This window comes from Haemaphysalis longicornis, unplaced genomic scaffold (genome assembly GCF_048455015.1).
Source record: "Haemaphysalis longicornis isolate Haplotype H1 unplaced genomic scaffold, Haemaphysalis longicornis Haplotype H1 scaffold_4, whole genome shotgun sequence".
Taxonomy (NCBI): domain Eukaryota; kingdom Metazoa; phylum Arthropoda; class Arachnida; order Ixodida; family Ixodidae; genus Haemaphysalis; species Haemaphysalis longicornis.
This window is the reverse complement of record NW_027526361.1, coordinates 975,005-988,889: the sequence shown is the minus strand read 5'-3', so window position 1 is coordinate 988,889 and position 13,885 is coordinate 975,005. Positions and strand designations below refer to the sequence as shown.

General features: G+C 55.0%; 1 protein-coding gene across 5 annotated transcripts in view; it reads left to right on the top strand.

The window, feature by feature from the left end:
* Positions 1–13,885, top strand: part of Rols (zinc-RING finger and ankyrin repeat domain-containing protein rolling pebbles) — a 403,382-nt gene that overhangs the window by 23,950 nt on the left and 365,547 nt on the right. For 2 of the 5 annotated variants that reach the window (XM_077705640.1, XM_077705638.1), the window contains exon 1: positions 3,654–3,872. The exons of the other annotated variants lie outside the window; for them this stretch is intronic. The gene's annotated coding sequence lies outside the window, so the exon portion shown is untranslated. Of the gene's footprint in view, positions 1–3,653; positions 3,873–13,885 lie in introns of those variants that run through there. 5 annotated transcript variants of the gene reach the window in all.

Here is a 13,885-nt window from a genome sequence, read left to right as displayed (position 1 = left end):
ACAGACACTTAGTATGTCGACTTCATATAGCACCCACACGCGGGAGTCGACCGAGACGGCGGCCATTTTAAAAATACTAGTAAAACCTAGTGCACCCGCAGCCCTAGTCATGGAATCGCCTGATCCGGAGAACAAAACTCTCGCCGAGAAGCTCGGGCTTGCATTTAACAACCTCACACCACTTGAACGCTCAATGCTTCTAATGTTGAATTCCAATGGTAGATCCGGAGCGGTCACCGTGCTCCACCGCGGAGCGCGCCGACTCTGCGAAGAGCGGGCACTCCGAAGCTGCCTTTGGAACGCAGCCGCTCCCGCCGGAGCAAAGTGCCGAACCGTGACCGGAACAGGAAATCCCCAGCATCCTTTGCGTCGCGCAGACTGCGGGTGATCATGGCTGAAGCGAAACCTGCGGCCTGCGGCTCGTTCCTCGACTCACCCGATCAACTACGACGATCGCTGAGCTGAATTTGTAGATTCCGCGCGTCGTTCGCAAGAAATGGATAAAGCAGGCAATCGTGAAGCGTTTTCTTCCTTCGGAAACAGTCCGCGCACACGCCGGCCGCGCCTGCCAGCTCGGAACGCTCAGCTGCTCGAACCGGCGCTGACCACGGTAGCAACCGCTTGTCGCTGCTCTTCCGAATCAATCACACCGCTAAAAAGGAGTTCCACATGCGAGAAAGTAGATGTTAGTGTGATGAAAAACTGTGCTAAGGATTGCTGTCAGGGCTTATTTTAAAAGCGGCGATCATATATCTGCCGCGATGCTAAGCCTACTCTGACCGGCCGCGGACGTCCGGCCATGGAGGCATCGTCCGGCGATCCGACCGATCGCCGCGGCGTTGGCGGCGTGCCTCTCGCTGCGCACCCAGCGAGAGGCACCCCAGCAAAAGCTCGAAACACGATGTTTTTTTTTTGTTGTTGTTGTTCTGCCACTTCCCTGCTGAGCGGAACGTTATTGGCTCTCATATCCCTGAACCATGTAAGAAGCGCTTCCTCCAACTGCTCCCGCGGGTTGCCTTGAGGTTACTTTTCTTCGACGCAATTCCGGATGAAGTGGCGTGGAGGATGGCGCCCTTCCCCTCAAAATTGTTAAAGCGTGCTGGCCGGGACGCCGTTGTCTGCGACTGCGGCCAAGGGTCGTACCGGCGCTGAGTCTACCTCGTAGAGCTCTGTAAAAACGAAACTAGATGCCTCGTTGTTGGTTTTTTTTCCTGACCTGGCGCAATAATATTCGTGGCGTTCTCACGAGACGCATTTGAAATTGCTCCTTTTATTGCGAAGAAGCACATGTCTGACCCGCCGAGTTTTTACGCCGGTGATGCCGATTTACTCAGCGGGGCTGCTGGGCACACCTCTGCTCGCCACCACCGATGCCTCTTTTACAAGCTGCGCAATCAGGCGTCACCCGAGAAACTTCCCCGCTTGGAACGCCGACGTGAGCCCACAATTCTTTTCAGCGCGAAAGGACTTCCGGGCGACATCTTCACCCGTGTATTGCACGCCTAGGCAGGCGCCCATCCCCGTTTGCCGGTTTTTGCTTGCACTGGTTGGGGTGGAAGCAGGGGGGCGCGCATGCGCAGCTAGTTTTCATCCCGCTACCTGTTACATCAGTGTTGTGCTGGCGGGAAATTTAAACGTGGAAGTCTCGCAGCTCAATGCGGCCTGTCAGCTGTACTCAATGGTCGAGCGGTTTGGGTTTGGGTTGGTGTGTTACACAGACAGTGAGGTGCCTACGACGTGAGACGGAAACGGACAGCCACAATGTCTGTCCGCTAGACTAAAGCTCGAGTCCTTCCAAGATTTAACTCCATATATGGACAGGCGCGTGCCGTTCGCTCGGAGGGAGAACAGCGCGAATCGAAAGAGCGTCTGCTGGAACAGAAGCGCGAATGGGCGCGAAAACGGCAGAAAGCCGCTACCGCCGCCGTTTCCACGGCACTTTCCTGCTCCCCCAGTAGCTGGGAATCTCTCCCGATTGAACAGCAACGTCGACGTGAGCCAACATTTCTGGTTCAGCTTGAGGGGCTTTCAGAGCGACAATTTTGGCGGTGCCTTTCACTTCTACGCACCCGCACATAATCAGGCACGAGTTGGCAGTGGAGGGAATGGAGGGGGGCGCACAGATAAAGATTTCGTGCCTTCACTGACGACATGTGCTGGAGGGAGGTTTAAACGTGTGCATCCTCCGCCCCAATGCGAACTTTCCGGTGTCCTCAGTGGTCCATTGGATAGCGAATGCAGAGAGATGCCTACGACGCGGGATGGAAACAGACAGCTCCATGTGTGTCCACTAGAACGAATCTCTAGTCCTTCAAAATTTCACTGGGATAAGTGTTAATTGCTCGATCGCAAAATAGAAACAAACGTGTTTCGTTTCGAGCATTTCGCGTACTGCGTCCAGCTTCGCAGGTAATCCTTCCTTATAGAGTGGAAAGGTAGTAAATTTTTAAATGTGTCTGTTTCTTGATATACTTCGTTGAATCGGGAATGTCGCTGAATCTATTTCGTTAGTTTGAGTTCTTAAAAGCATTGATCCGTATAGGCACCTGCGGGGGGAACCGAATTCATTCGTTAGATCGTGAAATTAGTGAGATTGGGTTTCGTTATATCGAGTTCCGACTTTACAGGCAAACTGTGTTGTTGTCAATAGATATTCACCCCGCTAGTGCGCAGTTACTGCATGAAATTGGGATATTTGGAAGCAAAGAAACTGAACGCGAGTTTCGAACTGGTTCTTTTTTTATACAAATCATACCATTCCGCCTGTGTGAGTGTCGTGGTGAAAACGGTGTGGCGCACGGAGCTAGGAAGCAAATGTGCAGCCGTTCCGGAAACGTCTCCCAGATTCCGGGGGTGATGCGCACAGGAGCTGCAGAGGTTCGGCAGTATGCATGTAAATAACATTTACTAATGTCAAGGCCTTAGTTGACCCGTAGGCTGAAAATCCGACGTCCCTGGCACGTAGGTCACCTCTGACAAAACATTTCTTCATGAAGCCTTCGTGAGTGCTTTGAGCACGGTAATTACAGAACTTGCAATTAAACGAGTTTACCCCGTGGTACCAGGGTCCTATAGCTCCCGGCCGTGGCTCCCAAGAAAGACACCGTGTTCCCAGAAAACCACGCATTTGGTGAGATCCGAGCCGTCTCCACACGTCCGATTTCCCCGAAGTCCAGGCACGCACTGCCACCCTCCCCGTGCACACGTCCGTCCTGTGGGATTGATCACTGCCGCACGTGGCCAATCCCACAGGATGAACGCACGCAACCCCAGCCATACCAACTTAGAAAAAAAAATACACAACTGGCCATTAAAATTTGAGCAGGGATTGCAGTTGGCAAGCTGGTACATCATTTAACGAAACAGCGCGACACACAGGGAAGGGAAGAGCGCTGGTGTACGTCTCCAGTTCATTGCAGATGCCAGTTTACCAGCATCGTTGCTGTTGCCTTTTCATTCGGGGTCCGACTTTCCCGATCCAGCAATGCGTGCGATTTCGCGATTCTAACGACGAAGCATCGGCAAAAAGCGCGCGCTACGAAACAGTTCAAGTTTGCACGCGTCCGCCAGAGTGACGTAATGTTGCGTAGATTCACGTCACTAGCGGTGCACCGCCCACTTGCGGGATTGGTGGCGGCCTCCCGCGGCGGCGCCCGCAACGAGCCGCTCATTCCGCGGTCGGTGGTCGTTGCGTTCGGCGTGCACGGGCGAGTGCCTCTCCCGAGTGACGATCGGATAAGCTAGGCGATCGCGTTTCACGTGCCTTCCAACTGCAGTGCGTTTGTGTGCTCTTCGTCGGCCCATGTGGCAACGTTTTGGGTTACTTTGGATTACTGCTATGGATACCTGACATGACCCTGGAAGGACAGAAGGTGAGCGCCCGCCCTCCCACTTGAAAAAGTTTGCTGTCACCCATACCCGACGGCTCTCGTTGGACGAACGCGCAACGCCGAGTTTCCAACTTCGCATCCCGCGGAGTTGTTGTCCGCCGAACTGCCCTCTTTTTCGCTCTTCTCTTGGCGGCAGCGACGCTTTTTCTATTTTGAACTCCGGCCATGACGGGCAGGAGCTTTTCCTTAATTGCCTTGTTATTGCGACTCGCACAGGGCTTTTACGGATGCCGAAGTGGATATTGAAGTTTGTTATTTGACTCGAGGGGCATCGTATTTGCGTCGGTGCGAATGGCATGATACGGTGAAAGGAAGTTTTGCGAGTGTCGCCCAGTCGCTTGGTGTGTTCGCTCCAACCGTCCCGATTGAGGGACTCTAATTTGCCTTCTGCATGAGTAAAATGGCTGTCGGCGTTGTCGTGAGGGGTCGTTTAAAATGATGCTGTACTTACCTGTATCGTTTCTACGCACTTGAATGGTGGGCTTGCAGAGCACTGAAACTTGTTAATCAGGCATTCGTATGTAGGAAACACCAAGCAATGAAACATGTTAGGTAACTTATTTCGCGAGGTGTGAGCTCGCTAGCGGGTTGAAGAGGGAAAGTTACGATAACATACAAGGTTCTCGACGCATGCAAGGAACGGAGAGAAAATGAGGGGGCCAATTAGGGGGGCGTGACAGTGCCGAAATTTTATCGCACCGTTTCTTGCCGAAAGCCTGCAATCCCAAGTGGTTGCGATGAGGAGCCGGGTATGTGGCGGATGGGTGAGTGAGGTCGCTTGGCGTTTTACCCGACCCTGTGCTGGCGTGGCGCGTATTCCGCATTAGTTGTTTTACATGTAATCAATCGGGTCACGCTTTTCAGTCAGCCTATGATCGTAGTTTTACTGTCTCGCTCATTCGTCAGCTCGATACAAATAGCTCGCCATGTGTACTTGTTTTGGACGTACAGATCCGACGAATGAATCCTCGCAGTAAAGTTTGACTGGTTTCGCGTGTGGTCAAGCTATTCGTACAATTGAAGCAGGTTTGTAGCCTAGTGCGGTTGAAAGCACCGGGCTGGCAGAATAGCTCTATTTGGCCGCAGCAAAGACCTTCGCGTCCGTCTGAAACAACGGACAGCAAGGACTTCACCGGAACTTGCGAGCCGTGCAGTGGGGGTAGACCTCCTAAATTATTGCAGCCGTTAAGAAGGCAGAGAAGCACCGTTGACGCGGATGCAGGCCACCCGGACAGCGATGAATGGCGAATGTCAGCTCCGTCGTGGCAGGGGCGCAGAATCCCCCTCACCCCCAGGGAGGGAGAGAAAACAATCGCAAAGCGGGATGACTCCACTTTCACTTTCTTGTCCATTTTCTTTTTTTCGCTCAGAGGCTGAGCAATGTGGATGATCGTCGTGGTGAGAGCATACATGAAAGACACGCACGGTCGGTGCGTAGCTTGGGGCGCAAGAACCACGCTGGTGATGGTCAGCCAGAGTTGCGTCTGTTTTCCGAATCGCGCGAGCGTACTACGCCTGCAGTGCCCATCCAGCGGAGCTGGCCAAGTGTCAAGTGGCGGGCTCCTCCTCTCCCCGTGCAGCAGCAGCCACTCGGGGCGGCGGGATCGCGCATTCACGCAGCGCCGAGCATCGGCGGCTCGGGTGCCGAGCGTGACGGATCGCGCCTCGTCTGCTGCGGCGCTCGGCTCTGTGTGTTGATGCCGTCCCCCTCTTCGCTCGAGACGTTGTCGGCACAGCGCGAGGGGGGAGTGAGCACGAGACTGAAACTTGTGTCCTTCCTCGCCAAAGCTTCCCAACTTGTTCACGTTCGAAGCATGGCTCGGTTAGCTGCGGCAGGGATGGGCCTGTTGGAAAATAACGCGCTCGCTACGAAGGCTCGGCACAAAGGCCGCCGAGGGTGTCTGAGCGATGAAGGGATTGGGGCCGTCAAGAGAGCCGTGTTGAGGCCGAGTTGTGCAAATTTGCGGAGGAGATTCGCTGCACAGAAACTCCTCTGTACGCAACGACATCTGTGGGAGAAACCGAGCCCATCTCTTGTAAAAGGAAAGCGCCTAGCTGTTGGTCACTGCGCCAGTTGAATCTCTTGGAAGATTTGCTCAAAGGAAATCTTCGGGAAGCGATCTTAAGTTATCCTTCGTCAGGCTGCGCCTTTTGCTGTGCTGTGATTTCTCTAGCGGGAGGAACAAATAAACCAATAATAATAATAACACGAAGCCGATATAGAAGCAAATGAAAATTGATTTTCGGAATTAAGCACCGGTTATTGGTGATCTATCAGCGAGTTGCGCTTAGAGCGCTCGTTTTGTTCCGAAAAAGAAATGGCCATTTTGCGCTCGACGATGGAATTCCGAACCTCCGCGACGCCAAAAAAGGATAAAAAGAACCGCCCTAATGAGGCCATTTGAATTCACATGGACGAAGACTGACGACACAGCAGAAATCGACAAATACAACGTCAGGCTAAGTATATTGTTTGCGTATAACTTGTACCCCTCGAGCACGAAAAAGGAAAGCTGGTAGCTGCAAAAGTCGGGCCCGAATAACGCCTGCTTCCGGGGCCCGCACGCAAAGCGTTGCCTAATCGGGCTCACTAATGTGCTGCTGCAGGTGTTGTATCGCGTTGCTGAGGAGGCCCCTGCTCATCACGCGATACGGCGAAAGCTAGGCCTGCTGCAGTTGCCGGTGCAACAGAGGGGGAAAAACGTTGCACTCGTCGTGCAAGGCTGGAGGAGCAGCAGAGCTGGTTGCACCTCACATGGCATTCCGGTCTTGTCGTTGCAAGTTCTCCATGACTGGCAGGCCCGGATCGTTTTGTCCGCAGCCTTTCACATTTCTCCCAAAGTGGACCGCGTTAGCACACGCGGCAACCGACCTCGTGAACTCGACCCTGCAGCGCGTCTGTATTCCTCGCTTCAGGCGCGAACGCTACGCTCTCGAGGTGCGCGCGGTTTTTGTTTTTCTGCGAGCTCCTCACGGGCACTCGCTCACGTGCGGTCGGTCTTTCTTTTCTTTCTGGTAACGCTATACACTGCGGAACTAAAAGCTTGAACAGCTCTGCCGCGAAAACAGTTGAACATCTCTCCATCCCTCCTCGCCTCTATGTTCCGGGAAAAAAAAGGGAACTTCAGCAAGACAGGCAACTTCTCGAGCTGCATGGAAATCGTCGAGACCAACTTGCCGAGGGCACAGCGCGCAGAGCCGGGAGGAACGCGTGTCGTGCGCCTGCACGGTGAAGTGGTCCGCACCCGTAAGGGGAATTTGCAGTGTCTATAACTTATGCCCTAGCAAAAGCGCAAGAAAACGCTGTTTAAAAGGTGCGAGGGTTTCAAAGTAGGCTTCAGGGGGGCAAAACACCCTTCCGTCATCCAGTGCAGCCCAGCCGGGGTGTTCTTTCGGCAAACACTGGCGGCCCGAATGCTCGAGCACGGCCAAGTTCATTCAGGTCAGCAGAAGCGAAGCTCGTGTGGCTAGGCCTTCGTTCACGTATGTATCCCCGCGAAATCTGGCCACACTCCGCCGGCTCTGCAAGCGCGGGGCGTTCGAAGGCGAACGTCCAGGCACTGGCGTGCGCGGCGAGGGGGGATTTCTAAGGCTGGACGACCCCCTTCATCTAAACTTTGATCATATAGACTCGCTGTTCCCCATTTCGCATTTGGCCCCTCTTCTCTCGTCGTTGCTCATGCCTCACAAAATTCGTGACCTTTATGTGCGTCGTGCGCTGAGAAGCTCCGCTGGTCATCCGCCTCCACGGAGGGGAGTAGTTGGTGATTTTTAAGTGCGAATGCACTTTTTAAGCGACCCTGAATCACGCGTCCACCGCCGTCCGTCCGTCCGCACCACATACCCACTTAGGGCGATTGGCCAAGAAGAGTTTTTAAGTGCGAAAGCGACCCCACCACATACCCACTTAGGACGATTGGCCAAGAAGAGTTCCTTCGCATCACCCGTGCATTCGCACTTCCCCATGCTCCCCTTCGGGGAAATGCGGGTGAATTTTTTTATGCTCGTGCCCTGTTCTTTTGTTTCGGCTGTTGCGGCGGAGCCACTGCAAACTAGATTTTGTTCACCGGCCACGTCTGATTCACTGCTGTTCCCATCGACGGAAGTCAGCTTAGCCTCACGTGTTGAGAAGGATTGCGCTGGCTGTGGTCTGTTGTTACTTTACCAGCACGAAAACATGAGGGCGTCCGGCGTTCCTACTTTCGGCGAGAGGAGTGGGTCTGTGTAGACGTGAACGCAGCAGCCAAAGGGCAACAAATCTTGCCTGCCTTGAGCCCATCTTGCTGACAGTGGGCTTCGCTTTTACCGTCCACGGAGCATCCTTCACTCGCAGTTGGAGCGCTTCACAAAGGAGTGCGTATTGCGTGAAGTAAACGGCTCTTTTTTTTTTGTCTCGTTCGACTACAAAATCTTGCTGGTTGTATTTCTCTATGAAATGCGTTGCGATGCGTTCAGGCTACGCGACTCGGACGTCTGGTTCCCTCGCGACAAGGCAGTTTCAGTGCCCCTGCCGAAACATAAAAATAGAGAGAACAACCGGAGGGTTGTGTAGAGGGTGGCTACTACACCGTGGGAAGTGTGTTTTTAATTTTAAGTTGTGTTCCTTAAGTATTTATTTCTTTGTTTGTCTGCCCACCAACAGCACTAGGCCTTCCTTGGGTAGTGCGGTTGGAAGTACGGGGTGATGAAACAAACAGTTAAATACTGTTTGCGAAGTGCAGTGTATCACGAAGTACAATTTTGCGCACACACACACGCACACACAAATTACACGGGTGAGATATGTACATTGCGGTAGGGTACATTCGCAAGCACGAAGAGAGGGATCATGAAAAACCCGCCGCGGTGGCTCGGTGGATAAGGCGTTGCGCTGCTGAGCACGAGGTCGCGGGTTCGATTCCCGGCCGCGATGGCCGCTCTTATGATGGGGGCGAAAAGCAAAAACGCCCGTGTGTACGAGATTTCGGCGCACGTTAAAGATCCCCAGGTGGTCCAAATTAATCCGGAGCCCTCCACTACGGCGCGCCTCATCGCCTGCGTTGCGTCGGCGCGTTAAACCCTACAATTATCCAACCATGAAAGAGTTCAGGCATCTGCAACCACCCATGTTCTAAGCATTCCAATTGACGCATCCTATTGGAGAAAACAAATGTCGCGAAATACATGTAAAAGTACATTGAAATGTGTGGACAAAGCGTACGCCCGCATGAACACAGGCACACACATTCAAACAAAAACGGGAACTCGGAATCCCTTGTATTCCAACCGTGCTGAGGAAGCACGCAGAGCTTCAGATGCGGCCATTTTTAAGAGCACGTTTTTATTGTCTTTTTTCATATTTTATGTGTACCCCCCCCCCCCCCCCCCCCCCCTTCGGCGGAAAATCATGCGTACACCACCTATTAGCACGCGGTCACCACGAAAGTCGCACGCCGTTCAAAACGCGATTTGCAGCTTGTACGCCTCATCTCTTGGGTGTTATTAGAGTAGGCCAGATGGTAGCTCACACGTTACATAGCGGGTTACATAATTGTCGATCGGCACCCCTTTCGGGGTCAGTAGAGTTAGAATACGAGTGCACGCGTCTTTCTCAGGGAAGACCGCCGTCAACGCTCGGGAGGAGTATTTGGCCGTGCCGTTAGCCTAAATTCTGCAGCGTCACGCGTGTGCCCGCCGTCGGGTGCGTCGCCGGTCATCCACCTTCGTCATCGCAGAGGGCAACGCCACCGTGGCTGTGCGATGTGTGGGCACCATTGGCGGAATGCTCGCCTTCTGTCGCAGTCTGCGCCACGCCTGTATACTCGTCCCTAACAGACACCGAAGTACCTTCAGTCGTGCTCAGGCACAACTTTTCAGGGCTGAGTCAAGAACGGGTGGCTGTCGTCGCGGGCTTTAACTTAGTTGACACTGGCAAACCCGGCAGGAACGGCTTGTCTGGGGACCCGCATGGTGTACGAGGTCAACGCACCGCACGGCACAGCTCGTGGCTGGTCTTGGAAGCACAGCGCACTGCAGGGGCGCTGTGCAGGACGTCCCCGACCAGTGCAGCGGCTGAGCGACCGCTGGTCAGCGCACGGTCAGGATGGCGCATCGTCGTGTTTCTGCGAAAACGCGTCGGCGGTGTGGCTGCGGCTGCAGCCCCGACGTGACACTTCGAGGCCTGCCGTCCGGCGTCCGCAGGTCGACAGTCTGACGCTGCTGGCACGTCGCTGGGCTCAACGTTAATGCGGCCAGGCCTAATAGTAACGGCACTCGAAGAGGTTGGCCAGGCCACTGCCGCTCAGACTAGTCTCTCGGCCGGTTCCCCTGCTGCTCCCGTTTGGCGTCAACCCCAATTTCGAACACATGACACAAGGGCCGAGTGCTGAGTGTCGCACATACTGCCGCTGACCGGCCCTCGGTGAACACCCAGGCAGTGTAGAGAGCCTCTTGCCACGGTGCCCAGGCACAGTGTAGTGGCCACTGCGGAACCTGCGAGCACCGTGGAATAACAGGCGCTCGCCAGGTCAGGGGGCTTCGTGAAGCACATTGGGCGATCCTCTCTCCTTCGGCGAAATGGGTGCCATTGGCGAGCCCCAATGCTTGCCGATTAGAGGCGCCGACGCGAGGGCAAAACAACTCGCGCGGCCTTGCATGCCGCGCTGAAGCGGGAATCCGTGCTCTGTCGCCCGGTCCCACGCTCGCCGGTCCAACCTGCGCGGAAAGGTCGCCACCGTGGCCGCGTCTCTCCCTCCCCCTCATCCTCCCAGCGGGGAGCTGTTCGGCTTCCGTCTTCCTCCGCCGGGCCGGATTCAGGGTTTGCAGGCCATGCGGACCGTGCAGCGAAGCGAGCGCCGAAAACTGAACAAAAGCCCGGCTAATCGCCGGTAACTATCGCGGCGCGGCCCCTACCGCGGCTTCCCGTCTCCTCGCGACGCCTATTTTAATCCCGTGGTCTGCGTTTCTCCTCTCTGCTTTGCGAAGCTCGGTGCGTCTCTCCGCGCGCGCGAGAGGCGGAAGGAAGCTCGAGGGCCGTTCGCCCCACGTGCCCACGGGACGAACTGTGCGCGCATGCACGTTCCTTCCATGGCCGTACCGGCTTGTTGCACTGTGACCGCATGAGGCCCCTTTAGTAACGTGACTGAACACAAGTCTTTGCGAGGGCATCGTGCCGTCGCCGTACACGCCGCCGCTACAGATATCGTTGCTTTAATTAAGCGAAACAGGCTATCTGCTGAAAAATTAGGCGAGGCCTCGGTGCGGTGTGCGCAGCGTCTGCTGAACGAAGGGAGGCTCTACTCGCGGGTTTTGCGAACGCTTGCTGCGTGAAGGCAGACTGAAAAACTCAACCCAGTTCGCTGAAACAGTGAGGCTGCGGTTCCCGCAAAGGATGCGGCGAGGCTCCTTCGCGTCTCTCTCCCCTAGGACGTCCCCCCTCCCGCGAGACAACTCCGGGATCCCGCCGCTGCAACGCCTGCGTGACGCACGACCGGCAGTGGGCGGGCGCGAAGGCTTCGATCCCAGCGAAGGATCTCCGCTGGCGAAAACTCAGCGCGGTGACCCGGGGGCGCGGGTGGACGCGAAGCCGTGGCTCTTCGCCGACCCGTAATCCACCCTTGTCGTCCTCCGGGTCAGTTGCGCGCGACGCGAGCGCCAGTGCCGCCCCGCGACGCGCTCGTAGCACACTTGGCTGGCCGGCCTGCGAGCAGCAGGCACTCCGGGGCGACCTTTGATCGGGACGGCGCTCGCGGAAGGGGGGGTCATTGCGCTGCACTAAATGGATTTGCCCTTATCTGTCGCGAGAAACGCTGCTTGCGTGGCTCTTCCCGCTCTGTTCCGCGAGCACTTGTACTACTCAGAGTTCGCAGCGTGCGTGCCGACCCGATGGAAAAGAAAAAAGCGTTCTTGGCCCGATCCGCTCTCGTTGCCCGGGCGGAAGCGCGAAGCGCGCGCGTCGTCAAGCACATGGCGTCGCAGCGGCAGTTCGGGCGAGTGGTGGGCCAATTCAACTACAGATGGAGCCTGGCTAAGCTCGTGATTAAATTCGGAAAGGCGCAACCTTTTTCTTACTTTGCCCAAGCAGCGAGTCGGCCGGCACTTCCCACGCAACGGATACGCGCTTTGCAATTCCGTCGTCCTGCCAGGCTGCGAGAGTGGATGTGGATGCATGAATGGCCGCAGCAACGTTTCGTTCGTTTCCTACAGTAATGGACGGGTAGAATGTCCCTTGTCAGTGCCGGTCCACTGCAACACGCGTTTGTGAACTGCGCCGAGCTGCGACGCTGTCGTTTTTTTGTTTTTTTTTCGTTCGCGATCAGAACAGGGGCACCTCAGTCGTGTTTGGTATGTTTTGCAGCCATGAATTACGCGGATTTTATACAAGTCCCTGAAATTTGTGGATGCGCGCGCACACACATTATACCCCTCAGCGCGCGCTTTCCTCCTCGCCCGCATCTCTCAGCCGCCATTAGTGAGCGACTCCCGCTGAGCGCGCCGCCGGACCGTTTCGTTTCGTATGCGCGGCACGTTCAAGTGCTTGCGCAAAACGCAACAGTTCTGGACGTAAATTCACAACGGTGTTCACAGATATTGTGTAGGAGAACATTTTGTGATTGGTCAGTGCCTTAGCTATCATACCCCGTTTTGAGGGGAACAAACTGTGCGCTCGTGCCGGCCTATTTCAATCTCCTTTCCCGGTATCTCGTGGGAGATTTAATCTGGGACCGTTTTAGGAGATAAAGAACCTAGCATTTATACATTTTTGTTCAGTTCACATATGTGCGGAAGGGCACGTCAAAAAGTTAAAATCAGCGTCAGCAGAGTTCTAACCCCAGGACCGTACTAAAAGTTGGAACATGCGCGCCTACTTTCGGAATGGGTTGTGTGCACCACACAACACACCGCTCCGTTCACTACAGCAAATGAGGTCGTAACCCGATTGTTGAAAAAGCTTCTGCCGCCCTCACTGTTATACTGGAAGATCACTGTTGAGTCTACGACACAGCAGACAACACTGAGTAATGGCAAATGAGATTACAAACCAAACATTGCAATGGTCTCTTCTGATTCTCATAGCTACATGTCAAAGCAATCAACCAGTAAAGATGGTTATGGTTCGTTTCCCCGAAGTCCGGTGTCGATCATGAACCCAATCGCCCGGGCTCCGGTTGATTTGGCAAGAGGCTGGCAGGGCGATGGTGTTGAAGTTCTTGGAGATGGCGGTCGAATGGACGAACTCGAGGCGTTGGGGTTTATTAAGTGAAACGAAGGTTTATATACAGCTATTTACAGTAGGATAACTGGGTACATAAGTAATGAAAAGAAAAACTTCGAACTTCAGCTAGACGCTAGCTCCGAGTGCGCACAAATCACTCGAGCTCAACAACTTCGTCTAACTCTCCTATTCTCGGAGCGTACACAAACCGCTTGAGAAACGACGGCCGAGACCCTGTCTCGCCGCAGGATCCGTCTAGTTGCCCGGTACGGCGCTGCACCCTAAACTTCCGACGCGATCCTAACCTTTATCCTAGGGGGCTCACAAATCCCAACCTAGTTTCAACGGTCGAGACTCCTTGTCCCGCTGGGAACTGCCCAGCTCGGCGCTCAGACAAGAGCGATTTCCAACGGCCAAGTTCGGCCTTATAAAACCTCGAGATCACCCTCTCTCGGGAACGCCCCTGTAGCGTTCGTACACACGTAAGGGAGTGCCCAAATTCACGTAGACAGCTGTCACTCAGCACGCCACGGTATATTCAATGAGGCGCCGCCATCTTTGGGTCAACGGCATGCTCGCGGACGAGCAGGTGCGCGTGACCCCTCGGGGTGAGAGCGAAAGGCGGCGACAGTGTACTGTGCCGGCCGGGGCGCGTTAACAATCTTGTCTCGCGCGGCGCGCGCTTGGACGCCGGTAATTCCACCACCTCCGCGCGTCAAGTCAACGATTCTAGGAATCCGGTGGCGCCGTGTGCTTTCTCAATGGGGGATTATCCCCGTGGTATGCGGTGGGCCATACAATC